This window comes from Jaculus jaculus, chromosome 1 (genome assembly GCF_020740685.1).
Source record: "Jaculus jaculus isolate mJacJac1 chromosome 1, mJacJac1.mat.Y.cur, whole genome shotgun sequence".
NCBI classification, from domain to species: Eukaryota; Metazoa; Chordata; class Mammalia; order Rodentia; family Dipodidae; genus Jaculus; species Jaculus jaculus.
The window spans coordinates 309,743,879-309,753,901 of NC_059102.1; the positions used below are offsets into that span (position 1 = coordinate 309,743,879).

General features: G+C 40.0%; 2 pseudogenes; both read left to right on the forward strand.

The window, feature by feature from the left end:
- Positions 1–17: 17 nt before the first annotated feature.
- On the forward strand, positions 18–4,746 carry LOC105943616 (annotated as a pseudogene).
- A 2,422-nt stretch (positions 4,747–7,168) lies between these two features.
- LOC101600786 lies at positions 7,169–8,426 on the forward strand (annotated as a pseudogene).
- The last annotated feature ends 1,597 nt before the right edge of the window (positions 8,427–10,023 follow it).

Sequence of the window (10,023 nt, forward strand, 5' to 3'; positions counted from 1 at the left end):
AGGTCTGATCATGACTCATGAGGAAAGTCTCTTTCCTCTTATCGGTGAGATACAGGCTCTGCTATTCAGTGGGGATTATCTAAGGCAAACTGGGGTTCCTGCTCCTTTCACAAAGCACCTTCTTCTATCTGGCAAGGGTCTGAAGTATACTGTTGTCTCCATGCACATCTGACATGATGGGTTCTCTGAGGATCTCTTCTCCCAGACAGCTCCCAATGTTTAGGCTTCTCAGAGAAAAAAATGGAAATTCTATTCAGGTTGTAGGGTAAGGCGTGTTCTCTAATCCTTCTTGAATGAGAAGCCTTGTACTTTCGGCAATAAAGCTAATACTGATTTTAATTCCCATTTTCCTTCAATGTTCATTCATTACTTGATTAGAGCCACCAAGTGAGACATGTAGGCAGTATCCCCACATCCCTATCAGTTATGTATTTAATTGAACCTTTGCTTTTCTTACTAGAGATTCTATGTTTATTCAAAATTCTTTAAGATTGGAGTAAACCAAAATTTGCACTGTTTTAATTTTCATATCTATTTAATAGCTATAACATCACCAATTTGTCTAGGGGTACTATAACTTATGATCTTTTACAATGGGCAGAACAATCATTTTTATTCCTTTTTTCTATATTTCATAAGTATTAGATGGATATTATTAATTTTTTTTTTTTTTTTAGTTTTTTGAGGTAGGGTCTCACCCTGGTCCAGGCTGACCTGGAACGAACTATGTAATCTAGGGGTGGCCTCGATCTCACAGTGATCCTCCTACCTCTGCCTCATGAGTGCTGGGATTAAAAGTGTGTGCCACCACACCTGGCTTAGATGGATACTATTTTTAAAAAGTTCCAATTGTGCCTGGTGTGGTGGCACATGACTTTACTCCCAGCAGTTAGGAAGTAGAGGTAGGGGGATCTGTATGAGTCTGAGGCCACCCTGAGACTACACAGTGAATTCCTGGTCAGCTTAGGCGACAGCAAGACTATACCTTGAAAAAAAATACCAAGTGAAATTTAATACAAAATTGCACATTACATAAACATAGCATTCCTATTGTACATACTTTAATTTATCTCTCATCCTTCCTTTTTGCTTTTTCTAGTTATTTTATTTAGTTATTTTCTAGGAGGGAGGGAGGGAGAGCGAGAGAGAAAGGAACACTTGCTATCCACAGCAACTGAACTCTAGATAAATGCACCACTTTGTGCATCTGACTTTATGAAGGTATTGAGGAATCAAGCCCAGGTTGTCAGGCTTTGCAAGCAAACACCCTTAAACACTGAACCATCTTTCCAGCCCCCTATCTATCATCTATCTACCTACTTATCTGTCATCTTTCATGTATCTATGCAATTATTTACTAGTTATAATTCATGGTACATACTAGTTATAGTACATCATCTACTTAAAAAATTTGTGAGCAAATTTCCATGTACATAAAGACTATTATAAAATATGTATTAAGTGAATTAATGAATTTTAATAGTTGTGGAGTTTTCAAGATTACCACGATTACAAAGAAGCTCAAATTTTCTTCCTTTTCTAAATTTAATTTTTGGTTATGAAAGTTCTGTTACTTCATAGTTATTACTTAGTTGATTCTACTATCACCTAAGTTAGGTTGCACCAGAGACTGAAGACAGTATAGTATGAGACAAAGAAAGACAACTTCTACATTTCCTAAAAGCAGCATTTGTAGCTATCTAACTCATCTCTCAGTCCAGGACAAGCTATTTAACAATCAAGAAATCCTGTCAATTCTAGGATCTGTTGTGGTTGTTGGAGCAGAATGATGAACTTATAGCAATAGGAATTTGGGGAGGAAGGATGGAAGAAACTGTGGAAGTTGGCGGATCCAGCTTGCTAACCACAATTTTCTGATATCTCAGAGGAAAGTTTGTTCAACTTACAGTGTTTGAGGAAGGGAATGTCCTGGTCCTGGGTCCAGTGGTGTGATCTCAGGTTGGGTTATGTACCAAGGAAGCACCTGACAGAGATGCAATCTACTCCTCTTGCCAGCCAGTTCTCTGTGGTCTCCCCTTTGGTGTCCTTCCAATCTCCAGAGGAACCGTGATGCTATCAGAGCCTTCCCACTCTCAATCCTCTTTTATACTTACATGGTCCCTCTTTTTCCATGGGAGGTTAAGGTCTTTGCACTTGTTCCTAGGAGGTCACACCCCTTTACTTGGAATGTGTGATCATTGCAGGTAGACGAGGACTATTTCCACATAACAGCTACAAATCATGTCTGAGGAAGATCTGTCTGCAAGTTCTCTGTACCTAAGAAGCACAAGAGAAGTCCCCTTAGTGATCTTACGAGGAATCTTCAATGGCAAAGCACTGTTCTCACTCCTAAAGTGATATGCTTCTTGTTTCATGTGTATAAGAACATCATAAAGGGTGTTAGACTGGTGTAGTAAGACACACATTCACATAATATATACTAATACCTAAAGACATGTAAGTAGATGCAAAGTTGTCTGTAAGTTTGAGACACTGTGTTGCTGGTAGAGTGGCTCAATACAGGTCTGAAGGCCTCAAAACAAGGAAGTTAATGATTCAATTTTCTGAGGCTGAAGTTCCAAGAAAATGTGAGATGGATGCAGCACTGGGCAAGTACTATGAAGTCCCATGGCTCAGCAACTTGTAGTTCTCATGCTGAGATCAGAGGAGAGTCCCATCTCTAGGAGAAGGGGGGAAAATAGCACTGTTCCTTTCTCAACCTTTCTACATGCTTCAGGTACTCCTAGCCCATTGAATGGTGCCTACCCACAGTGAGGCTAGATCTTCCCCATTCAGTCCACCACACCACAGGCCACTGTCCTAAGTCTCTGAGCTTTCAAATTGTCTCATCTATCCAAATGTTTCTTTAAAGTTTTAAAGAGAACATATTCAGTTTAATTTTTTTTCATTTTTTTTTACTAATCCCCTTCCTATTACCACCTCCCTTTTCATTTTTTTGATAATTTTATACTTACGTTATATTTTGATCATATGTACCCCATATTGCTCTCTCCTATCCTCCATAGCCCCCTGCCTCCCTCTTCTTCCCAGCACTCCTCCTCCTTATCCTCCAGCTCTTATATTCTTTCTGTCCCATCTTCTTCAATATTCTCTGAGCCTTGGAGTGTATGGTGTGTGTGTGTGTGTGTGTTTACCATTTAGGGCTGGACACTTATCAGTCACTTATTTTCAACATTTGAACAGTCATAATTGTCCACCTTCACTGCCAAATTGAGAAAAAAAGGAAAGCTTTTTACTTTGGAGTTTAAAGTAGAACTGATCTATATAAGTAGTTATAAATATTTCGGAGGCAGTTTGCCAGCACATCTGTTTAACAGTACAACAATCGTAGTTTCTTCCCTAGGGGATGAATTCTCCCCAGCCATACACTTCTGACCTGGTTTTCAGTTCAGACATGAATTCCCTTCTATGGAGTGGGTCTATTGGTTAATACTATTACTGTAGTACAAACTTGCATCAGAGGACACACCATATTGAGTGGGTCCATGTTATAGAATGCAGGATTCACTGATTGATGGTATTATTGATGACTTTTCTCTGCCAGCAGACTGCTAGTGTCTTCAGGAATAGTCTTACTGTTAAGTTCTGGTGTGCAGCCAACAGCCATGGCAATATCCTGGATTGTTTTGGGGGCCTTGTAGGCTTCTCTGACCAAAAACAAATATTGGGAAGTATCCTGTACCTGGCAATGATAGTATGCCTTCTTCACATCAGCTTTCATCATCACCGGCAATTCCATACTTGTGGCACTTACATCTTTTACAAGAAACAGAGAAAGAAAACAGATGTGTACATCCTAAATTTTGCTGTGGTAGATATTTTATTCAGTTTTCCTTCTATTCACTTTGTCTCTGTAAGGCAGTTTCTAGACTGTCTCAGTATTTACAGATATTGGGAAGTAACTAAGGTCCTCAGCCAATCAGGAATGGGTATACCTTGCTGGGTCATCTCTTGTTGTGTCTAACTGGCTTTTGACTTGTATATACGCCCAACTGGTGTTTTACACTATAAATCACAATGCCAGGTGCACTCCCATCTTTCCTCACTACTTAAAATGAAAGCATTAATTCAGAGGTTGGCTATCTTCATTGTGTTTGTACCTTCCCTTCTTATTATGATGTATTCTACTTTATCATGAGCAGGACACTCATCAAGAAGCCAAACATTAAAAAAAAAAAGTCTAGAAGCTGGAGAGGTGGCTTAGTGGTCAAGGCACTTGCCTGCAAAGCCTAAGGACCCACATTGGACTCTCTAGATCCTGCCTAAGCCAGACACACAAAGGTAAGGTATGCACAAGGTTTCACATGCCCACTAGGGGACACAAGCATCTGGAGTTCGATTGCAGTAGCTGAGGCCCTGGAGTGCCAGTTTTCTCTCTGTGTCTCTGTATCTCTCTTGCTCTCTCTAAAATAAAAGGTCTCAACCCCTCAAAGTTCTGCTCACGCTAGTTATAGTTTTCATTGTAACTCAGGTGCCTTATAACATTGTCAAGTTCTGTTAAGCCACAGACAACTTCCTGATTGCCAACTGTGACATGAGCAAGGGCATGGAGATTGCCATCCGAATCACACAAAGCATCATGCTTTTCTACACGTGACTCAACTCAATCCTGTAGTCCTCAGGGAAGCCTCATTTATAAACTCCATTGTGAAAATGGCCTATGGACCCTGGAGCAGACAAAAACAAAATGTGGATGAAATCCCTCTGGATTTTGAGGGTCAATAGAGCCAATCAGTTCTTTTACCATTTAAATGTAAACTGATCTGCTTCCTGTCTGCATGCACAAGAGTGATCTTTGGTCCCCTGACAAAATATTAGCATTATTCTGAGACTCAAAAGTCAAACACTACTCTTTCTAGAAATTATAACAAAGAAGGGGGTAGGAAGAATGAAATCCAAGGGGGGAAAAATGTAATCTAAGTTTTTTTTTTTTCACACTCTTCTTCCTACTCTTTTCATACCTCTTGAAATAAATATAGAATTCACTCATTTATTTTTAAGCTGTAAAGCTGTAAAATTTCAATACCTTGGTACAGCATCTGTCATAAAGTAAGTACTAAATAAATATGTGTGAAAAGAATGAGTAAAAAAAAGGCTGATATCGTAAATGTATACTTAGAAAGCCATGACCATCAGGCAATTCTTGGAATCTGAATTGCTTGAATTGGCAAAGGGAAAGAAGAAATGAAAGAGCCTCTCACTGCCTGGCCCAAGAAGTAAGGGATATGGGGGTGGATAAGATTAGTGTGAGTACCACAGAAGTCAACATTGTACACCTTGGTAAGAAAAAGGAGTGTTTTTAGAAGTTGAGTGCCCAAACTCATGCATGCACCCCAGCCCAAAAGGCAAATTGTTGGTGTCCAAGGTAAAGGAGGAAGCAGGTGCTAGAGGAAGCTGAGTTGGCACCTGCAATGGAGGATGGCTGAAGTTGTATATTTGGTATGTTAATTTTGTAAATAATACTGATTTTGGCTATAGCTAAGCACAATAGTGTGTCTATATAACTTCTTTGGTGATAATAGGGTTTTTTTTTGACACATTTTATGCAAATGCCCTACAACATAAAGTAAACCCCAGCAGCTCGATGGACCGGGGTGGCCACCATTGTTCACTCCCTGTTGGAGTAGTAGTAGCCATTGGGGATGAATATTTCCTTAGATAAATGTGACATCCGCTTCTCTGATGCCAAAGGCCTCAGGCTGTGGCATGTTCAGTAGGGTTAACAGGCCTGGACTGAAAACCATGCACACAGGTACAGTGCAATGAGAAGCACTGACAGGATCCCCACTCCTCTTGTCTAGCAGTCACACTAACTAACAAAAGGAGCATGTAGTACAGGTCCAAAAGTTGGGGGACAGGGATGAGGGTAAGGATGGTACCAACATGTGCTGTTTACACACTGAGTATGTCCATAGCCCATATATATGTGTGTGTGTGTGTGTGTGTGTGTGTGCGTGTGTGTGTGTGTGTAATAAAAAATTAAAATTAAAAAGGTCATGGTGAGCCAAGATGCGGGGTGACGTATTAGAAGGAGAATCTAGAACTCTTTCCCAGCACTGTATAATGAAGTGTTACAAGGGCATGTCAGTGGCATGGACAATATAGATACCACCATGTGGTCTGGATGTTATACACAAAGCCACATACTAACCCTATGCCCTTAGTCCAAAAGGAAAAAACAGCTCTGATACTTTAGTGCTTCATGATTCTACATTCTACACCATATTGGAACACCTGAGTTCTGTGATGCAGGGCGCCTGTTACACTTGGTGGGGGGCTAAAATCTTGTGGGGCTTAAACTTTTTGTTCTAGTGTGTTGGGATTTTGGTAGGGTCCAAAATGCAGGGATCTGTAGAAATATGGATAGAACAATACAAATCTCGACAGTGGAACTTGAGAGATTGCTCAATGGCTAAATGTACTTGCTTGCAAAACCTGATGGCTCAGGTTCAGTTCTCCAGTACCCACATCAAACCAGATGCACAAAGTGGCGCATGTATCTAGAGTTCAATTGTAGTGGCAAGTAGCCTTGGCATGCCCATACCCATACTTTCTGTCTCTGTCTGCCTCTTTCTCTTGGTCTCATAAATAAATATATAATTAAAATATAATTTAGACAGATCAGTTTTCAAAATGCCAAGCTATAGTAGCTACGGAACTTGACTTATCGACAGTGAGCTCTTTCTCTAAAGCAAAGTTATTGGGACTACAAAGTATGTTTAGGACAAAAGGCGAAAGGTTAAAATTAACTGTTCTTCTGGTTAAATTTTAAGAATTTTTCCTCTAATAGGCTTATTAAAAATCCTGGCTGGCTCAGTGAACACACAGGTTCAATTTGCCAGTACCCACACAATACCAGATGCAAAAAGTGGCACATGCATCTGGAGTTTGTTGCAGTGGCTAGAGGTCCTAATGCCCCTTCTTTCTCTTTCTACTTCTTTCTCTCTCTAAAAAATAAAATAAAAATATAAAATAAAATAAAAAATATATTAGGGGAAAAGTAGTGATAGTAAAACACTGAGTTTTTTTTTTCTTTTCTAAATTGTATTTTATATATTATAACAGTTTACACTCTTTCATCCCCTTATCCCTGCTCCTGTTTTCTTGGGGCCCTTCTCAGTGGGCTTACATTATTCACTATGGGGTCATGAAGGTCAGTCTCTGTGGGATATGGGGTAAGGGCTACTTAGGGTATTCCTGCCCACTTTGTGGCTTTTACATACTTTCTGCCCCCTCTTCTGTAATGTTCCCTGAGCCATGAAAGCATGTTGGCAGTTGGATTTAGCGTTGAGTTCTCTGCAACTTCTGGATTTCTGCTTTGCTGGGTTTTGATTGCGTGCAGTGCCTGTCACCATTGTCCTGGAGCTGGTTGTAAGGCAAGAAGTGAGAGCAGTACCCATGTCACATCACATTTCCTCTGCAATTTCTCCTGGGCTCAGGCAGAGGTGGTAGAGGTGCTAAATCTGGTGATGGGAAGTTGGCTATCTTTTTTTTTTGTCATATTAATGGTTCTTGCATCTCCATTTTCTCTAGCCTTTGTAAAATAAAAGATTCTAATACCAAGAGATGGAGCAGCTTGGGCTAAATGGTGTTTGCACAGTAAAGGAGATATGAAAGAAGAAGAAAGAATCAGAGTAGGAGAAAACAAGTAAAATTATGTAAATAAAAACATGAATGGTTTCCAGAGCGCGTCCTTCACTTTGAGCTAGTCCGCGTGAGTGGTGCCTGTCCTGTCCCCGCTGGGACATGGCCGCGGGGTCGCTGTGGGTGGCGGATGGCAGGGATAGCTGCACACATTCAGCACTGCAACCCGGAGAACTGCTGGGGAAGACTGCAGTTCTGAGGACCCTCCTGATGAGCTTCGGTCCTCTCTTGCCCAACAAGCCTTACGGCTAAAAGCTGTGAAACTGGAGAAGGAAGTCCAGGATTTAACACTAAAATGCCAGAGAGCTGTAGCTGATTGTGAGAACATACGGAGACCGACTCAGAGGTGTGTGGAAGACGCCAAGAGATTTGGAATCCAGAGCTTCTGCAAGGACTTGGTGGAGGTGGCAGACATTCTGGAGAAGACAACTGCGTGTTTTTCTGAAGGAGCAGAGCCTGAGGACCAGAAGCTCATTCTGGAGAAAGTCTGCCATGGGCTGTCGCTTTTGGAAGCAAAGCTGAAAAAAGTGTGTTTGCCAAGCATGGCCTGGAGAAGATGGCACCCATTGGTGATAAATACGACCCACATGAGCATGAACTCATCTGTCACGTGCCAGCAGGCGTTGAGGTGCAGCCTGGCACTGTGGCAATTGTAAGGCAAGATGGCTGCAAACTTCATGGCCCTACCATTCATTAGACTTGCCCGGGTGGAACTGGCCGTGGAGTCTCAGAAAGGCTGTAAACAGGCCATCAGGAACTGAGTGTTCTCCCAGAGTACAGTCACCTGTGTTCCTTTATTTATTAAACTAGGTTTGTGTTGTACATGAAGTACTTCATGTGATCTGTTACTGGATTTAGTCATATTGGCTTTATTTCTAAGCTATTTTGTTGACTTTATGTGTCCTGTTTGGTCTCAACAGAAGTCTTGCTACTGGACATTTTTTTTTTTTTTTGACAATGTGACAAGTTCTCCTATGGCCTTTAGAAAATGTGTTCATGAAAATTATTTTTAAATTGGTACTCTGATGACTTTGAATCCAAAATCCTCTTAACTGTATTTTCAACTAATTTTTGGAGTGCATACAGACTCTTGTATCATATCTTGTATTACAGCAGTAGGTATTGGTCTGACAGTTGAGGTTCTTAATGCTAAAGCTTTACATTTATATAAATTTAAATTCTTTGAGTTAAAAAACATATGAATAGTATAATAGGACATCTTTATCTGTGAACATTTTGTGACCTACAACAGCAGAATGAAAATAATTCAATGAGAAATTATTCTCAACATATTACAAATTGGCAGAAAATAAGAGCTATACAAGGAAACACAAAGAGAGCCCAATGCACAGGAGCTTCTTACAGAGATTCAATTATAATTTTACCAAACAATGTAAAAATCAGCATTCCTTTGTAGGAACCAAATCATTTAATAATTCCCTTAAGCATCCTTCTTTTCTGTGCATGAGAAATTAATTTCATTTGTTGAAATATTCAAACAAGAGTTTCTTATTCATTTGAAATATCCTTTATTTGCTAATTTTCTCAGTTTTGTTTTTTTTTCCAAAAGTACCATGGGTCAATCTTTTCTTTTTTTTTTTCTTTGATGGACAATACCTAGCCTATTTTTAAGCCATTGGGAGGTACAGAATGTCTACTTCTCAAGGGTTTTACCCTGCTCTACATCTGACTTAAAATCTTCACATTTAATACTACTCATGAATGTAAGGATGAGGGAAAAGGAAGTTGAAACCTTGAAGTTATAGCTGGTGAATATTGTTTTGGAAAGAATTCACAAAAGTTCTTGTTTCTGAAGTGCACTGAACTAACCTTAAGTTAAAAGTAAAGTTGGACTGAAGTCCTTGATATGACAGAGTAATGAATTTGTATATGCCAGAAATACGAAGTGGGTGTCTCCTATCTTCTTACTTGGCTTAAGCTTATTCTTCTGTGATACTGACTACAAGTAAGACTCCTGTTTATTTTTCTCCTCAGCTTAGCTTTCACAAGACTCATGTGGTTGCAAAACTGTTCGTGCTGTCAGTATTTTCCAAACGAAATTTATGGGTAACTTTCCAAGGCAGAAATGATCAAAAGATTTGTACTGAAGGAAATAATCTGGGAACTAAAAGTTTAATCTCACTAGAAGAACTGATAGACTCAAAAACTGGACAGTGCAGATAAGAGAACTGTGACCACACCTGCTATGCTAGCCTCAGTTACTCTGGTCTCCAGGTCACAGTTGCCATCGCTTGTTGCCTTCCACATTTGGGGAAAGTCTTTTCTGAGATAATGAATTTGTCTGCTCTTCTGTGTTACACTTTATTTCCCTGTATTTTGTAAATCCTGGTCTCTCTG